Genomic DNA, 19,813 nt, shown 5'->3' with positions numbered 1-19,813 from the left:
AAGCTGGAAACTAATAACAAATTCAGTAAAGTTACAGGATACAAAATCGCACAGAAATGACTTATGTTTCTATATACTGCCTGTGAACTATCTGAAGAAGCAGTGAAGAAAACAACCCCCTTCATAGTAGCATCAAAAAATAAAAGTGAATGCCCTTTAGTCATGTCTGACTGTTTGTGATCCCATGGACTGCAGCCCACTGGGTTCCTCTGTCCATGGAATTCTCCAGACAAGAATACTGGAGTGGGCTGCCATTCCCTTCTCCAGAGGATCTTCCCAACCCAGAGATCGAATCCAGGTCTGCCACATTGCTGGCAGATTCTTTGCCATCTGAGCCACCAGGGAATCCCAAGAATACTGGAGTGGGTAGCTTATCCCTTGTCCTGTGGATTTTTCTGACCCAGGAATTGAACTGGGGTCTCCTGCGTTGCAGGTAGATTCTTTACCAGCTGAGCTACCAGGGTAGCCCTTTATAGTAGCATTAAAAAATACTTAGGGATAAAACCATTGAGCTAAAAGATCTGTACACTGAAAACTATAAATTATTGACGAAAGACATTGAGGAAAACACAAATAAATAGAAAGATATCCTGTGTTTATGGATTAGAATAACTTCCTCTAAATAATTTTTTCTAACTACCCTGATAGAGAAAAGAATTTGAATAGGTCTGCCTTCTTTTTGATCTTTTTCAATCATTGAACATTTCTTCTTCCTGTTTGCTTTATTTCTAAAAACATAATATAAAAGCTCTCTTTTGGGTAGAGAATTTTAAAAATTAATCTTAGGTGATTCTGTGCTTAATTATATTCAGAATATTCTTACATGTTTATGACTCCACCCCACCCCCCTAATTTATCATAGTTTAAGATCTTCCTATTTGTCTTTGGAGTACATAGAACTACATTTTTATTTATCTTAATTTTTTGGTTCTCTCAGTTGTCAAACTATAGTAACATTGTTTTTACAAAGAAAATTCAGTGTCTGTGAATTTATAAAGCTAAAACAAATAATTATTCAAATACTGAATTTATAGAGTACAGGGTGCCCCAAAGATTCTTTTTAAAAGTAAAGGAAAATGAAACTGGCAGGAAAGCCCCGTGCAAAGCAATTCTTTCTTCCTGGAAAACTGTGGGTATTAGCAATTTTTGATGTTTTCATTAGTTAAAAGAAAATACCAAAATCATCCTTCTGTGGTTTTGTCTTTTTTAACTTGAATCTGGGTTTCCATTTTTCCAGGCAGCAGTTTCTCACTCCTTGGTCCTTTATCCTGGCAAGGATTCTAGGCCTCTAAAGAAAATTTTGAATGAAACTGCTCAGGTATTAGATAACCAGAGGGTTGCTGATCCTGTTACTAAACTGATTCATGAGTAGTCTTTTAAAACTGTGTTAAATACCTGTCCCCTTTGTAGTATGTTATCCATAGTGCCAAATAGTTTTGCTAAGTCATAAATCTGATATATCACTTTTCTGCTCACAACTCAAAGGCTCTTTATTATTATGGGCTGTTCCGTTATCCTTCTCAATCCATTTAAAGCTTTCCATCTCTTTGAAATGGGTTCTCCTCTCCAGTTAGCCTCATCATTTACTACTCTGGCTTCAGAACTGATGGTGGTCCAACTATACCGGGGTACCTGTAGATCTCCACAGTGTGTCTTGTTTTTTACCTCTGTCTGTATGTCTGCTTCTTGGCTTGCAAAGTCTTTCCCATTGGAATAACAAAAAATAGTTAATTGAACTCATCCATTTAAATCTACATCATAGTTGAATAAACTTGGCTGAAGCCCCATTATGTATATTCTGTTTCTGTATGTGTAAAAGGAGAGGGCAGTATTTTAGTGTTCTCACTTAGATTGCTGGGCATTCCTAGGGTCTTGTTTTTTAAGGTGTATCTTAATCCTGATTCCTGATTCTATTGAATGATCAGTTTCAGTCATGTCTTACTTCCTGGGACTGCTCTCTTCTGTGTGTTCCGTACCAATAAAGATGTAGGGGAAAAAAACCCTACCTTGTATGAGTTTTCTAAAACCCAGATCTTATTTTAGTCTAGGGTAATGGAAAGCATTCCAACTAAAACGGCAAAAGGATTGATTATAAGTTACTATTATTCATCTTTTTTAATGCCTAAGTAATTTTCCATTGTGTGTATTTGCCACAATTCGTTTATCTATTCAGCCATTGAAGGACAGTTGGGCTGTTCCCGTCTTTAAGCTGTTTTGATAGTACTACTATGAACATAAGTGTATATGTATTCATTTGAGTGTCTGTTTTCAAGTCTTTTGGTTCTATACATAGGGGTGGGCTTTATGGGTCATGATAGTTCTGTGTCTGACTTTTTGAGGAACTGCCAAAGTGTTTTCCAAAATAGCTGAACCATTATACATTTTCACTGGTGATGTATAAGGGTTCCAGTTTCTCATTTCCTTACCAATCTTGGCTATTTTTGTTTTTCTAATTATAGTCATACTAATTGTTCTGAAGTGGTTTTGATTTCATTTACCTAGTGACCAATGATGCTGAGCATCATTTCATTTTCTTATTGGTAGTTAATGTATCTTCTTTGGAAAAATACATATAGAAGTCCATTGCCCATATTGTGATTGCATTGTGTGACTTGTGCTTATTGACTTGTAAGAGTTCTTTATATATTCTGGATGCTAGACCCTTATAGGATATATGATTTGTAAATCCTGTCTTCCATTCTGTAGATTGAGTTTTCACTTTTTTGATAATGTCTTTTGATGCAGAGAGCTTCCCTTGTGGCTCAGCTGGTAAAGAATCTGCCTACAGTGCAGGAGACCTGGGTTCAATCCCTGGGTTGGGAAGATCCCCTGGAGAAGGGAAAGTCTACCCACTCCAGTATTCTGGCCTGGAGAATTCCGTAGACTGTATAGTCCATGGAGTCACAAAGAGTCGGACACGACTGAGCGACTTTCACTTTCACTTTTGATGCAGCTGCTGCTGCCGCTGCTAAGTTGCTTCAGTCGTGGCCAACTCTGTGCAGCCTCATAGACGGCAGCCCACCGGGCTCCCCTGTCCCTGGGATTCTCCAGGCAAGAACACTGGAGTGGGTTGCCATTTCCTTCTCCAGTGCATGAAAGTGAAAAGTGAAAGTGAAGGCGCTCAGTCATGTCCGACTCTCAGGGACCCCATGGACTGCAACCTACCAGGCTCCTCTGTCCATGGGATTTTCCAGGCAAGAGTACCGGAGTGGGTCGCCAGTGCCCTCTCCGTTTGATGCAGAAGTTTTAATTTCAATTTAGTCCAATATGTCAATTCTTTCTTTTGTTGTTCATGCTTTTGGTAATATATAAAGATATAATATATTACATACGCACATGTTATGTATATAAGTGTTTAATACATATAACACAGAGTGTGTATAGGGAATATTTTTGTGTTAAATATACTGCATTGTGAATGTATGAATTTTGTCTTGGAATAAGTTATTTGAATTCAAATGGGCAGCTGGCCCCACAACATGAGAACATTATTAAAAGCATAATTTGTTCACAAAATCTCAATTTGGGGAAGAGCAAAGACTTGTGAATCATTACAGAAAAGAATCATTTCATTCTTTCACTAAACTGTAGCCTTTCTGAGATTATAGTAAAAGAAGTCTCTTAAAACTGGCCTTTTAATTTTTAACTTTTATGTTGCCACCTAAGTGGAAGAAAATGATCACGAAATATCAGCATTATTCTATTTCAACATTACATTAAACAGAAGCATTTAACTCTGAGAGCTAGACATCATTACCTGTCTTCTAATGAATATTTAGCTCTAGTTATGTAAGTCTTGTATTTAAGGCAGCTTTCAAATGATCTGGCAGCTGTTTTAAAATCTATAAAGCTTCATGAGATCATATATACATTAGTTGTTTTGAGAAGAAAAAAAAAAATCCACACTCGATTGTCTCCTGCTGCTTCACAGATAGCAGGTTGTATGTTTGTATTAATAGTTCATCCATTACGTGAAAGGCATAAGAACAATACAGAACAAACTTGTTGCTAAAAATTCATCATTCTAAAGTCAAGCACACCAGCTTTCTCAGGTGTGTGTGTGAGAGAGAGAGAGAGTGTGTGTGTGACTTTACTCTTTTTTGAAAGCATTAATTGTGTAGTTACTATGTAATAGGACTTCCCTGGTGGCTTCCCTGGTGGCTCAGAGGACAGAGTCTGCCTACAGTGCGGGAGACCTGGGTTTGATCCCTGGGTCGGGAAGATCCCCTGGCGAAGGAAATGGCAACCCACTCCAATATTCTTGCCTGGAGAATCCCATGGACAGAGGAGCCTGGCGGGCTACAGTCCACGGTGTCACCAAGAGTCAGACACAACTGAGTGACTTCACTTTCTTTCACTATTAAAATAGGCACCATCCTGGTCCTTACAAATACAGAAAAGTTCCTTGCTGTCTTTGAACTCTCATTGTAAAGATAGAAGACAGAATAAATATATTGATAAATTATGTAAATTATTAATAGATAGGAAGAATATATATGGAAAGTTCGATAAGTTTGAAAAATAAACTTCAAACTAAAATTCATCTTGTCTCATGTTAGTGAGGAAGCTGTAGGCCTCCCAGTTCAAGTCACAGTTTAGCAAACTTGGTAGTTAGTGATTGTCAACTTGTTTTTCTCATAAACTTCTTCAGACTGAACTGAAACTGCATAGCTGGCAGAGATAAGACATTATCACAGACACAATGGCAACATCAGTATTTTGTGTTTCATCCTAGCGACTGCTGTTCTGGCCAAGGGAGTGATATGTGCCTACTTAAAACTGAATCATCTTTTGTCAGGCTAGGAAAGAAACTGCTCATGCAGCCAGGAGTTCCTCCAGGCAGACGTCATTTGGGTTCTCTAATTTAATAGGGTGCAAATAGATCCTAAAATTAAAAACCCAGCTCTCTGTTTATTTCTTCTGTTTGGGAAGCAGTCAATAAACTCCACAAAACACGAGCTCTGTGCTGTGTTTCCAATGTCAGCTGCCCCTGTAGCCAACTTTCGCTTGCTATGAAAGGATTCCATTGACTTTCACCAACCAAAAACACAGGAGACTGACTATCCAGGAACCCCACTTTATTTTCAGTTATGGCTTCTTCTGTTTCCATATTTAAAAACAAAAAGTCTTTCTTACCTCTGGTTTTCCAGTTTAACCAGGTCTTCAATTTTGCTAACAATAATGTGTTTATATGATGTTTCACCCTAAAGGAAGCCCTAATTCCTTATACGAATGTATACATAGTCTCTCCTCCTTACCTCCCCATCCTCCAACCCTATACACACAGATCTCGTCACTTGTGAAATATAACCTCTCAAGGGTGGAGTGTGCTTGATGCTGAAACAGCATGTAACATTGAGTAATAGGACTGACTTCAGCTGAGCTGCTGCTGTTAAGACCAGCAACCAAAAAAAAAACAAAAAAAAGGAAAAGAAAAATATATTAGAAATAGAACAAGGCAAAGAACTAAAAAGAAATAAGAAATACATATATTTCTAGTTTAGGATTCAAAGATAAAATTATTAGATAAGGATTAAAGATAAGAATTAAAAAAGGAAATCACCTCATAAATTGGCATAAATAGCATAAAAACAATGTACGTGTGTGCTCAGTGGTGTCTGACTCTTTGCAACTCCATGGACTGCAGCCCACCAGGCTCTTCTGTCCATGGAATTTTCCAAGCAAGAATACTGGACTGGATTGCCATTTCCTGTTTCATGGGATCTTTCTGACCCAGGGATCAAACCCACGTCTCCTGAGTCTCCTGAATTGGCAGGCGGATTCTTTACCACTGAGCCACCTGGGAAGCCCAGCAATGCTTTTTATTCAGTTGTGGCAAACAATATAAAATTTGAAGAAAATATATTTTAATTATTCCTGGAAACTTGGATTAAGTAAATAGATAGTGTATCCTATGGCTGCCAACACAGTTGAATTAGATAAATTCTGTTTGGAATTCTAAAAATATGAAAGAGAATAACATGAGAGGTAAGGAAAATTCCACAAAGCAAATTTTAATGGTGAGAGAGGATTCAATTGGATCCTTGATTATACCACTGATCTTGACTTTGTGTAGTGTAAGCATTAAAATAAAAACAGACTCTTCCGGCATTTTAGAAATACTCTCAAACAGGGTTATGTACATGCACGTGCATGCACTGTGGATTATCAAGCAAACACTCTCCTTAAAAAACGATAAAGCCACAAGGAGAGATCATTCCTATATACTTCTGTGCTTGACAACAAAAACAACAATAAAACGCATCTGCTGCGAAAGGAACAAAAGTCAAAAATGAAATTTAGAGTTGTATTCCTTAAATGTAATTCCAGTTACATCCATGTGCTGTGCTAAAGTCACTTCAGCCGTGTCTGAAGCTTTGTGACCCTATGGGACTGTAGCCTGCCAGGTTCCTCTGTCCATGGGATCCTCCAGGCAAGAATAGTGGAGTGAGGTGCCATTTCCTTCTCCAGAGTAACATCCATATACTTGCCAAAAACATCAGTGACTATGTAGTGTATAGTAAAATGGATAAAACATTTTCATCCAAGTAATTAAGCTTCATCAGCTTATGGCATAATTTACTTTTCTTCTATTATCTCTCACTCTTCTTGATGCCCTTAGTGCCATTACAAGGGAAAAAAAACATCTTACCCTGCATGCTCAGAAAACAAAGGACAATTCTACTCACTAGTCTATTAAGTTTACATGCTTTGTTTTTAATAAGTTGTGCTGTCTCATAATACAGTTTTGCATCTGGTATCTATTTTGTTACGCCCCTAGCTCAACTTTTATTTAGCATTTAGTATTTTAATGTTAACACTTCAGAAAATCACAGACCCATGGCATCTTAGTACTTAAAATTTTTGTTTTTAAATTGAAGTAAAGTTGATTTACAACGTTGTATTAGTTTCAGGTATACCACATAATCATTAGATATTTTCATGGATTATACTTAATTTAAAGTTATTATAAAATATTAGTTACATTCCTTCTTCCTTACATTACATCCTTGTATATTATTTATTGTAAACCTAATAGTTTGTACCTCTTAATCCCCTTCTCATATCGTCCCCTTCCACCTAACCCTCTCCTCACCAGTAACCACTAATTCTGTATCTGTGAGTCTGTTTCTATCTTATTATATTCATTTGCTTTTTTTGTTTTTTAGGTTCCTAAAAACATATAAGGAAAAACATACAGTATTTGTCTTTCTCTGCCTTATTTCACTAAGCTAAAACCCTCTAGGTTCATCCATGTTGTTGCAGATAACAGAAGTTCATTCTTTTTTATGACTGAGTAATATTCTTTGGTTGTTAATTTGTATCTTTGATATTTATTGTAAACAGTGGTGCTGTGAACCTCAAGGTGCATATATCTCTTCAAATTAATACTTTCATTTTCTTCAGATATATACTCAGGAGTAGAATTGCTGGATCGTATAGTAGTTCTCAGGCTTCCCTGGTGGCTCAGTAGTAAAAGAATCCGCCTACCAATACAGGAGACACAGGAGATGTGGGTTCAATCCCTGGGTCAGGAAGATTGCCTGGAAAAGGAAATGGCAACCTATTCTAGTATTCTTACCTGGAGAATGCCATGGACAGAGGAGCCTGGCAGGCTACAGTCCATGGGATTGCAAAGAGTTGGGCATGACTTAACAATAACAACAACAACATGGTAGTTCTGTTTTTAATTTTTGGAGAAATTTGCATATTATTTTTCCATAATGGCTGTGCCAATTAACATTCCTACTAATAGTAAACTAGGGTTCCCTTTTCTCAATATCTTGGCCAACAATTATTGTTTGTTGTCTTTTTTTAAAATTTAATTGGACAATAATTGCTTTACAATATTGTGTTGGTTTCTGTCATACATCAACATGAATCAGCCATAGATAAACATATGTCCCCCCTCTATTGGATCTCCCTCCCATCTCCCACCCATTCCACCCCTCTAGGTTGTGACAGAGCACTGGATTGAGCTGCCTGCATCATACAGCACATACCCACTGGCTATATATTTTCTATATGGTAATGTGTATGTCTCTTTGCTACTTGCTCAATTCATCCCACCCTCTCCTTCCCCTACTGTATTCACAAATCTGTTCTCTATGTCTGTATCTCCATTGCTGCCCTGCAAGTAGGTTCATCAGTACCATAAACCATAATTGAAATAGACACAGGTACCCCAGTGTTCGTTGCAGCACTATTTACAATAGCTAGGCTATGGAAGCAACCTAGATGTCCATCCGCCGATGAATGGATAAAGAAGTTGTGGTACGTATATACAATGGAATATTACTTAGCCATAAAAAGAACACATTTGAGTCAGTCCTAATGAAGTGGATGAACCTAGAGCTTATTATACAGAGTGAAGTAAGTCAGAAAGAGAAAAACAAATATTGTATATTAACACATATATATGGAATCTAGAAAGGTGGTACTGTTTGTTGTCTTTTTGATGATGGCTGCTCTGATGGCTGTGAGATGGTATCTTATCATGGTTTCAAGTTGCTGATTTTTACTTGTTTGGATATACACAAGAACTTAAAGGGTGTTAATTTCAGCTCTCCTATATTACAGGTGAGTCAAGTCCAGAAAAGGAAAAGAACTTTTCCAAGTTTACTCAGTAAATTAGGGCAAGAAAATAGAAACTAAACCCAGATTTTCTGTCTTCCTGCTGTGAACTCTTTGCCAGACTCATTTGCTAGGCCCATCAATATTTTCTTTCTTTAGCTATTCATTGAAAACCAAACAATATGAGGACCAAACATATCCATGGGGAGATAGGTTGTGATTTGTTAAGTGGCTAGTGTAATGTACACATTTTTGTGTATTTACATGAAGATTTATATTCTCTGAGCTGGATATAATGAATAATTTTGTATATTTGATGGATGTAATGAGTCTTTTTACTTTAGACCCTTCCTTATTTTTTTTTTCACATTTTCTATCACAGAACTGTGTTACTTTTTGATTTGAAAACTTATTATCTTTAAAATGATTTTTCTTTTTTCTCTTGTATGGTAGAAATAGCTAATAGGAACTATAAAGCTTGTTTACTGATGAAAGAAATGAATTATTTTTAAACATCCTATTTAGTGTAGATCTTTTCAAAATCTTTGTGTTCTTAGCTTTGAATATTGCAGGGATTTTACAGTAGGCCAAGAAAAATAGGTGAAGTAATCTGTTTCCCTAGCACAGGAGGAGACTCACATGGAGTAGGGTTGACTTCCAAAGAAGTGGCAGCAAGTCCAAATCATAATATGTATAGGACTGTGTGGCAAGCTCCTGTTTGCACAGGGCTGAGATTGATAGCCACTGGTTCCTAGTTTTGTTTAGGTTAGCAGGAGTTATGAGCTGCAGTGATACTAATAATCACACAGTTTACACTCCTTTTGTTGACTGCAGTCAGCAACAAATCTCTCTGGGTGAAAACAGGACCCAAACCAGAGACAGGTGATAGTATATGTATTAGGAAAGGGAAGAGGATAGTCCCTTCAGTGAAATGCTGAAATAACAGATAATATGGGCATGATTATGGTCTTCCCTGGTGGCCGAGTGGTGAAGAGTTTTCTGCTAATACAAGAGATGTGGTTTCAATCCCTGGGTTGGGAAAATCCTCTAGAGAAGGAAGTCCAGTGTTCTTGCCTGGGAAATCCCATGGACAGAGGAGCCTGGCAGGCTATGGCCCACGGGGTCGCAAATGAATTGGACACGACTTAGCAAGAAAAGGACAACAGTGGCAGTGGGTGTGATTAGCACTGCTCTTCCTACCTCTTTGTTCCTTATAACCCAGTCCCTTTATCAGTGCAAATCATGGCTGTAGGGCAGGACTCTAATTCCAGCAGGCAGAACTTTCCAAAGGTTTGGACAAACATTGAGAGATTTGGGGCTAGAAGAGGATTTGGAGGACTGCAGCCCTGGAAGGAGAATCCAGGTCAGGAAGCCACACTGGCCTTGCCAAGTGGTCGAATTCAGTGCCAGACCTCACCTGTCGGAGAGCATGCAAGTCCTTTGTACTGGCAGGCTGGGTTATTTCGGTTTGTGTCCTGAGCAGAGCTTTACCTGCAAGTTCAAGAACTTCAGTTCTCATATTCTGACCAAAAAAAAAATGAGAAGGTAGAAGCCTACAGATACGATGGAATTGTTCCCTAAACACAAAAGTACGTTAGTTACTAAGATGTTTTCATTATTACATAAATGAAAGTAGAACATTTGAAATGAAAAATCTTTCTGAGAGCTTTCCTTTATTCAATTCTGTACATCTCTGTAGTGTATAATATAGATACATGTGTTGAAATATAAACTTAACCAAAGAAAACTTATCTCTAGGCAGTGGTTTCTATTTGAAGAACTAAAAGAAATAGTTACTGAAATCATTTTTTTAACCCAGAAAAAAAAAAAATCTTTCAATCTAAGGAGTGTTGCAAGCAAAATCATGTTGAATGTGGTATCACAAGCAAGATTCAATAGCTAATATTTATGCTATCCTAACATTAATTATGTGCATTTGTACAAATTAACCTATTAAATCTTTGTACATAATCCTGAGAGTAATAATTAGTATATTATTTGCACAGTGAGGAACCTGAAGTTAAAAGAGGTTGATCAAGATGATACAGCCAGTTTATCTTGCATTTTGAAGTTCAACCAAGTTATCCTGCTTTAACATAAAAAAATTGATCTTTCTAGGTATACTTCTCTTCCTAGCTAGTATTTTCTCTATTCCAGATAAAAGCATCCATTAAAAAGACAGTTGCGAAAACATTTTTGAGTAAATATATTTCTATCTTTGTTTACTTCCTAAAACTCAAACAGCTTATTCGAGGAAGACAAATTTAACCTGAATTGCTCAAATTTTACCCAATTGTGGGTACAAATGAGTCTTTATACACAAAATTTCCTTGTTCGTTACATAGTTTACACAACTTCTCAGTCATCAACCTCCATCAAAACATTTCTGAGATGTCCCAGAAATATACTCATGAACAAAACCCTGCACACTTGGGGCTGCTAAAATACTCTTCTCTGAGCAAAAAACCATCCCGGACTCTGCCCAGAAATGAGGACAGTTACTGTTCTCCTGCCCTCGCTCTCAGGGTAGGCTCAGCCTGGGTCACCCTGCTATACATTGGTACAATAGCACGTTTTGTGCTTTTGTAAATTTGAGCTAGAATCTTGACTCCATCCTAAAGCAGAAATATGTACTGCTTTGCATTAGCACACTTGAAGAATATCACACACACTTGAAATCAGAATATTCAGATAAACATTTTCCCTGTGAGATCTTAAGCACAATATTTTATCCCTTTGAGCCTCAATTTATTCATCTTTAGAATTAGAGAAATAAAAATGCCAATCATTAGAGATAATTTGGGGACTTAAGAGAGATCACAAATGTGAGAACTTGGTTTACTATACATTTTAATGAAGGTTTATTGCATTAGATGGAGAAGGAAATGGCAGCCCACTCCAGTACTCCTGCCTGGAAAATCACATGGACGGAGAAGCCTGGTAGGCTACTGTCCATGGGGTCGCGAAGAGTTGGACACGACTTAGCGACTTCACTTTCACTATTGCATTAGATGTGACTCTTTGGGATCCAAGTAGCAAACCACTTTTTATCCTAACAGAAGCAAAACAGAGTATGCATTGTATATGTAAATACAGCTCATATGTATCTGAAGCTTGCTTGGACTGTATTTCTTAGTGTGTCTTGCTTCTCTTCTTGGCTGTTCCTCTGCTTCACATACGTTCTTCCCACAAGGAGGACAAGGTAGAAGCTGGTAGGCTTAAAGTTTGAGTTCTAAAAGAAGAAAGATCTTCTCTCACCTTATGTCTAGGTGGTATATTTCAAGAAAAGGTTCTAATTGGCTATGGTTGACTTTTATGTCCAGTTCTTTGACTAATTCTGTACCCTGCTTGGGTCACAGGGCTAAGGTCAAGGGAAGTTCAATTCAGTTCAGTCACTCAGTCATGTCCAACTCTTTGCGACCCAATGGACTGCAGCACACCAGGCTTCCCTGTCCATCATTAACTCCCAGAGCTTGTTCAAACTCATGTCCATTGAGTCAGTGATGCCATCCAACCATCTCATCCTCTGTCGTCCCCTTCTCTTCCTGCCTTCAGTCTTTCCCAGCATCAGGGACTATACCAATGAGTCAATTCTTTTCATCAGGTGGCCAAAGTATTGGAGTTTCAGCTTCAATATCAGTCCTTCCAATGAATATTCAGGACTGATTTCCTTTAGGATGGACTGATTGGTCTCCTTGCAGTCCAAGGGATTCTCAAGGGTATTCTCCAGCACCACAGTTCAAAAGCATCAATTCTCTGGCACTCAGCTTTCTTTATAGTCCAATTCTCACATCCATACATGACTACTGAAAAAACCATAGCTTTGACTAGATGAACCTTGTTTGGCAAGGTCAAGGGAAGGTGTCCAAGAATCACACAGGGTGAGGGAAGGGTGGTTCTGGAAAAAGAGGTGCTGGGCAGAAGAGAGACCATTGCCCACCATAACTCTGCTACTGTTGGGTCATAAGAATCTACATCTACATAGCTTTTCCTTATTTAGCTTCCATTATTCTTCATCCCCAGTGATGACATTCAACACTAATCTACCAAACACTTATTGAAATCCTACTCACTGCCAGTGGGGCCAAGTACTAGGAAAACAAAGACAAGAAGACAGGGCTCTCAACAGCTCACTACCTAGGTGGGGAGCCTGTGCTGATAGACTGTTCCACTGTTCTACTGGAGAAGCATGGAGTGCAGCTAAATTCTACCCAGCACAGTGTGGGACTGGGTGGAGGAAAGTGTGGCAGATTGGATCATGCTTCCCAAAGGACCTAATTGTAAAATCAGTCTTGAAAGATAAATAAGAATTAGCCGGGCAAAAATGGTGAGAAAGAACATTTCTGTACAGTTTAACCAGCTGGTATTCTTTGGTACATATTTTAACCTCTCCAATTTTGCTGATTAGTTTCTTGACAGTGATCAGGTTATAAATTTTCTGTGTTGTTGACAGTGCTTTCATAATGCTAACTGCCTTATTGACTGTTGCTGTCTGATATAGTTAATGCTGGTAATTATTTTCATTACTGACTATCTGGACCATTTTTGCTCATGAAAATGAGCTAATCATTAATAGCAATGGCATGGTGTATGAAACTGTCTGTTTTCCTGGAAACGTTTTCAGATTTTGCCAGGCAGGTTTCATTTTTTTTTTACTCTAGGTTTCTTACTGCTACTCTAACAGTACCATTTTTAGCCAATTTAAGAATCTACAACCATTCATATATGACAGCTCCAAAGTGATGCCTCCCTCTGAACCACCCCCTCAGCTGAAGAAATAAAAGCTGACTTTTGCCACCTGCTTTGGTCAAACTTTTGTTCAATAAATATATTAACTTAGGAAAATAACATTATATAGTGATTCCCTGCCAATTAAAATACCATCATGTCCAGAAAATACACTCATAGGTGGCTTGATTTGCCTAGAACACCTAGTTAAATTTTCTTTTTCCTCCCCACCAGTGACATACTCACATTCACAGATTGGTTGCTGGTAATATATGGGTTTCCAAACCCCCTGATCTCAGATTTAACTCACATGCAAGACTTAGAAGCGAGAAAAGCAATAGTGATCTTGAGTACCCAGAGACAATTCTTTCTCTGTGTGCCTGTTTATCTATCTATATTTGGTGTAAGTGGCTTTATATAAATGCATGCATAGACTGACCAGAATATCTATTCTTAATATATTGGATATTAGGAATATTTTTACATTTAAATATATCAATTGATTCAACCCTTTCATGTGGCTGCGATAATATATTTTCTTTGTGAGTACAGTCTCATTTTATTTGAGGACTTTGGGTATGAGAAAGGAATGAGCAATAGAGACATGCCATCTCTGGAAACTGTCTGGCAGTATTTGCATTTTCCAGGCCTGCTTTATTAATTCCACATCTAATCCTCTGAAGTTTGTTTTTTCACTTATTTTTCATTTTGATTGTGTCAAAGAAATGTAGACACATTCATATTCATTGACTCTAAGAAGTCATTGGTAGAAAAATGTTTCTTTGAAATCCTCATTCTGTTCAATTACATTAAAGATATTTTTGAAAATGTTAAAGGGGATTTTTTAAAAGCATGTATTTCTCTTCTCTGGGACAAATAGGTGGTCGAGTGGTCTTTCCTTGGCTCCAGTGTGGAACAGAGTGATATTGACCTGTATGGTATGAGCACAACGGAACTCCAAAAGTTAAAATCCTCAATAAGAAAAGGTGGAGAGTACATGTACATGACCCTGGAGCTCAAAATGGGACAAGCAAAAGGATAAGTTCTGAGGCAAGTGGACAGCCTCAGGTTCAGGTTTTTACGTTGCTTGGGGTATGTCTCTGAGTCAAGAGAAAGGTGGTAAGAATACTCTGGCAATACAGAAGTTCTTCATGCATTATGTGGGGTCAAATCTGTTCACAGTGATGAATGCTTCTAATATGCTTGGCATCATTGTCAGGACAGGAGACCTGTTACCACAATTAGTTTTCCGGCCAGGCCTTTCCCAGTGGGATACACAGTAAGCTGTGGAGTCATAGGCTGTTTTACAGAGATTTCCTCAGTTTGATGTCCAGGAAAGAGTAGTGGCATTCATGGAAAGACTAACTTCTGTAAGGGCTGAGAGTAAAAAGCAATGTTAAAATATCCAGTGAATTCCCTTGAATGGAGGTTGAAAGTGTTAGTTGATTAGTTGTGTCCAACTCTTTGTGACCCCTTAGACTGTACCTTTGTCCATGGACTTCTCCAGACAAGAATACTGAAATGGGTTGCCAGCCCCTTCTCCAGGGGATCTTCCAGACCCAGGGATCAAACCCGGTTCTCTTCCATTGCAGATTCTCAGATACCTTTTGAGCCACCAGAAAATTCCGGTAAATGGAGATTAGGGAAGTTAGAAAACAATGGAAAAATGACCTTCCTCACAATGAAAAAGACCTGGGAGGTATTTTTTCTGCTTCTTACTGGTCAGGTCATACATGTAATGTAAAGAGGGTCAGATACTACCTTCTATACTACCTTCTACCTAGATATCTTCCTATGGGCCTCATGCCAGTCAGTATGCTTACTAAATAGTATTTGCCCATACACTTACCCATTAATTCTTAGTAGCCTATGTTCTGTCTGAGCTTTGATAAACTGTCAGTATTTTAGGGCTGATGGGGAAATTGCATGGGAGCCACTGGGGAAGCCTCAGAAACACTAAGTGTGATTAAGTGGGGATATTTTTGGTCGATCAGTATAGTAAGAAAGCTAGAAAGGTGAAAGGGTTGTGCTATTGATAGGAAGCATGTCCTTTCTGCTCCTGGTGGCATTCTCTCTTTAGATGTCTATATGTGGATTTGGGGCAGTGGAGTGTGAGTATGGACCTGCAAAATATGAACTTCCTTCAGATCCAGAAGCCCATTGAGTCCCTTGGTTGAGGAACTGACGATTGTAGGAATGGTTGGTGTCCTAGGAAGGGTCCTTGTGATTTACAGTAGCCTTCTCAGAAAGGAGTGGCTCATGAACCTCCACTTAAGTCTGTGTTTGGCTGCAAGTTTGGAAAAGAAATGTGCCTGTTTTGGAAGCATACTGGCACCAGGCTCTTGGAACCGATTTAATTGCAGTCTTCTTCACACAAACATATAATAGTCTTTGGCACATCAATATTTGTTGAATTCTATTAAAATAAAATTAAAACCCATTTTGCTCTATATTTTAGAGCAGTGCTGATTCTAGAGGGACAGATGCTTTTAATAACTCTTTTCATCCATGTCTCATATTTACTTGTCTTTGAAGCTGTTTATGTGCTGTGTGCTCACTTGGTCGTGTCCAACTCTTTGCAACCCCATGGACTGTAGCCTGCCAGGCTCCACTGTCCATGGGATTTCCCAGGCAAGAATACTGGAGTGGGTAGCCATTTCCTCCTTCAGAGGATCTTCCTGACCCACAGATCTTACCTGTGTCTCCTTCATTGCAGGTGGTAAAACCTCTGAGCCACTGGGGAAGCTCTTCATAAATTGACCTAACTCCTTCTTGTTATCTTATGGCTAGGGTGAGATGTCAGCAAGTATCTCCAGGCTTATTCCTTTCAGCATACTGACCCTATGGGAAGGAAAGCCTTTTGTGCTGTCTCTAACAGGACTTTTTGAGGGGATCACGGTTTTAGATAGACACTGTTTGGCTTCAGAGGGCATTCCTGAATTGGGAATAGCCTGATTGGCCAAACTGAGTAACCTGTCCATTGACACGGCTGCTGGAAACGAAGAGTATGTTACTGGGATTGAAAACTCTACTTAAATATCGTGGAGATTGGAAGTTCTCCAAAAGAAAGAGGTTATTGTTTCTCATAGTAGAGGAATGATAGGGCATCCTGGGTAAATAAAACAAAAGTTACCCTAGTCTTCCCAGGTGGCACTAGTGGTAAAGAACATGCCTGCCAGTGCAGGAGATGTAAGAGACACGGGTTTGATCCCTGCGTCAGGAAGATCCCCTGGAGGAGGGCATGGCCACCCACTCCAGTATTCTTGTCTGGAGAGTCTCATGGACAGAGGAGCCTGATGGGCTACAGTTCACGGGTTCACAAAGAGTCAAACATGACTGAGTGACTGAGTATGGATGCATGGATGCAGACCATAGCCTATTACATATGTGTTATATCTTAATACTGGAAAATTTATATTTAGAGTGCATAAAAGGGAGTTCAGAAGTTCTCTTTGTGCAGAATTCTAGTATAAGCTGATTTACCACTGCTTATTTCATTCCAGCCATTTTAGGAAATCAACAGTCAACACTTTTCAAGACAATATAAATTGGTCTAGAGAAAAGGCAAAGCCAAAAATTAAACGGACATGGAAAAGGTTAATGAACTGGTAGAATACAGGCTTTGCAATTGTACCAAATTAGAACCATCTGGTACCTCAAAAGATAAACAAGAGAGACGGAAATCAGGAGATGAAACCTAGTGAGTGGTAGGATTGTGAAGGTAGAAGAGCCACAACTTTGAGTCTAGAATTGCCCTTGTTCCAGTCCTGTCTTTCAAATTGAAATAATGGAAATAGAGTTCTAAATAATCTTCTTGCCTTCAGTTTGTGCCATGTCCAGTCAATTTGTCATGGTTACCAGTGTTATCAATCAAATACAAATTTGTGATCACTACAATGTCTTGAAGGGCATAGCAACCCACTCCAGTATTCTTGCCTGGAGAATTCCCATGGACAGAGGAGCCTGGTGGGCTACAGTCCGTGGGGTCGCAAAGAGTCGGACACAGCTGAGCGACTAAGCGCGCGCGCACACACACACACAGTGTCTTAAATGGCTGTGGGGATGGAAATATTAGCCACGCTGAGAAATATCAAGCTGACTTGTCCTGGAAAGTGACTCTGAATGATGTGAACATCAGGTAGAACATGATATTAAGATGATTGGAGTGAGATAACAAGTATTTCTAGGGCAAGTAAGTGACATTAGGCTGGACCATAAGAAACAAAGAACACCCTACTAATGAAACTGATGAATAAGACATCAATATTGAAACATATTGAAAAAGTATGACAGTAGCTATCAAGTGTCATAATCAATGTCAAGGTGAATGTGATAGTTAATGTCTGAAGCAGAGTTTATAATCCTTAGAAGCTTATGGAAAGACCTGAGGGGACCCAGAAAAATGGTACGCAGAACGTAATGTAAATGTGACCCATAACTTTCACCAGTATCTTTTTTTATACGTTTTCTGTTAAATTTTAAGAATTCTTTTATTAATTTATTTACAAATAACAAAAACCAATAACACAAACAGTTATAGGTTAACGTAATTTTTATAAAAAATATAGATGTTTTCCTTTAAAAAAAAAGGAGAAGCATGGCATTGTTTTACATTTTTCCACATCTAGCTTACTAGAAGAGAGCTAGATTTCGTATCCGCTTTGCAGTCATTCTACTAGAGTACCCTACAACATGCAGTCTCTGGAAAACTCCTCTGTACACTCAGCCAAGAATGAGAGTGAAAAAGGCAAACAATGTCTTTGTGTGACAAAACTGACTTTGACCCTGAGAATCCTTGAAAGGGTCTTGAGGACTTCTCCGGGCCATGTTGAGAACCACTGCTCTAGTCAAATCACATTTTACATATGAGGGAGTTGAATCTCAAGAGAGATCAACTGAGATCCAAAATGGTAAGGCCTGTTAACAATGGGATACAGATCCTGGATGGTTTATCTCACTTCCCTAGGTTTAAGTTCCCAATCAGAAATACACCCTACTGACCTGTCCTGCCTGCTCTAGTTGCAGGAACTCTCAAAATATATTAACAACAACAACAACAAATTGTGTTAAATAAAATAGAAGAGGAAAACCAACAAATGTGATAAATTCTGCAACGGAATACTGTGTTAGCACTTGAATTAGGATCTCTACTAGAACTGAAACACTAAGACAAATTCTACTACGCCCTCCTCCACACACACTGGTAATGACTAACAGCACAATCAATACCATGGAGAAATACAGAAAGCAGAATTACCATTTATAACATCACCAATTATCACATTTTCTGAATCTGAGACACAATTCATGACACAGTCTGAAAAATTTTCACAAGTACTGAATGAAAAGGTGTTGAGTATATTGAGACTTCAAATAAACTGGCCATCGTGTGGGACTTTTCAGATAAAATGGAGTTGTTTTGAAATGTAGATATTTTTCATTCTTTGATAGGACCTTTTTTGCCTTTTATGTATTAGGTTGACTGAAAAGTTCTTTTGGTTTTTAAGTAAAAATAAAAGACACATTTTTCACTTTGACCAAGAACTGAACAATGTATTCACCATTTTGTTCCACTACCTTCTGCCATTTTCCAGGCAACTTCATAATTCTATCTTCCCAAAACTTTTTATCTTTTTAAGCAAAGAACTGTTCCAAGTACCTTTTGCAGGCTTCCAGGGAACTGAAATTCTTTCCATTGAGAGAATTTTGTAAAGATCAAAATAAATGGAAATCTGAAGGTGCAATGTCTGGGAAATATGGTGGGGAATCAGAACTTCCCAGCCAAGCTGTAATGATTTTTGTCTGGTCATCAAAGAAACATGTGGTCTTGCATTATCCTGATGAAAGATTATGCATTTTCTGTTGACTGATTCTGGATGCTTTTCATTGAGTGCTGCTTTCAGTTGGTCTAACTGGGAGCAGTACTTCTTGGAATTGATTGTTTGGTTTTCTGGAAGGAGCTCGTAATAGAGGACTCTCATCCAATCCCACCATATACACAACATCACCTTCTTTGGATGAAGACTGGCCTTTGGTGTGGCTGACAGTGGTTCATTGCTCTTGTCCCATGATCTCTTCCATTCCCCATTATTGAACAGTATCCATGTCTCACTGCCTGTCACAATGTGTTTTAAAAATGGAACACTTTTGTTAAGTTTCAGTAGAGAATCACATGAGGAAATACGATCAAGAAGGTTTTTTTTGGCTTAACTTAAGTCGAACCCAACATCAAAGTGATTAACCATAACCATGCTGGTGCAAATGGTTTTCAATGCTTGATTTGGATATTTTGAGTATGTCGGCTGTCTCTCGTGTGGTATAATGTTGATTGCTCTCAGTTAATGTCTCGATTTGATTGCTGTCCACTTCAACTGGTCTGCCTGACTGTGGAGCATCATACAGAGAGAAATCTCCAGCACGAAACTTTTGACACGTGCAAACCACTTTTGACACATTCACTCAGTCACAGCACCTTCTCCATACTCTGCACAAGTCTTTTTTTTTGTATCAG

At 38.5% G+C, this 19,813-nt stretch overlaps 1 protein-coding gene across 2 annotated transcripts in view; it reads left to right on the top strand.

The window, feature by feature from the left end:
- The window catches only part of HNF4G (hepatocyte nuclear factor 4 gamma), a 436,782-nt gene that overhangs the window by 19,310 nt on the left and 397,659 nt on the right, over positions 1-19,813 (top strand). The gene's annotated exons all lie outside the window — the stretch shown is intronic.

The sequence above is a fragment of the Giraffa tippelskirchi genome, chromosome 6 (genome assembly GCF_054371585.1).
Source record: "Giraffa tippelskirchi isolate mGirTip1 chromosome 6, T2T-mGirTip1v1.2.pri, whole genome shotgun sequence".
In the NCBI taxonomy this organism is placed as follows: domain Eukaryota; kingdom Metazoa; phylum Chordata; class Mammalia; order Artiodactyla; family Giraffidae; genus Giraffa; species Giraffa tippelskirchi.
Note: the sequence above shows the minus strand (reverse complement) of the source record. Positions and strands in the feature narration are given on the sequence as shown.